Raw genomic sequence first — 210 nt, forward strand, 5'->3', positions numbered from 1 at the left:
ATTTAAAATATATTTAGACAATGGTTTGAAAAATACCTTAACTAATTTGAACAAATGACTAAAGATTTTAGTTACCTAGTCTTTTTTGCATTTTGGATGCAATATATGTATATCAAATACTGTTGCAAACTATACATATTTATATTTATTTTTTGGAACTGATGTAGAGAAACAGAGGGTTGCAGAATAGGTGTTGTGCTGTATATGTTA

The sequence above is a fragment of the Halyomorpha halys genome, unplaced genomic scaffold, assembly GCF_000696795.3.
Source record: "Halyomorpha halys isolate HHAL.00 unplaced genomic scaffold, Hhal_1.1 Scaffold115.1, whole genome shotgun sequence".
NCBI lineage: Eukaryota > Metazoa > Arthropoda > Insecta > Hemiptera > Pentatomidae > Halyomorpha > Halyomorpha halys.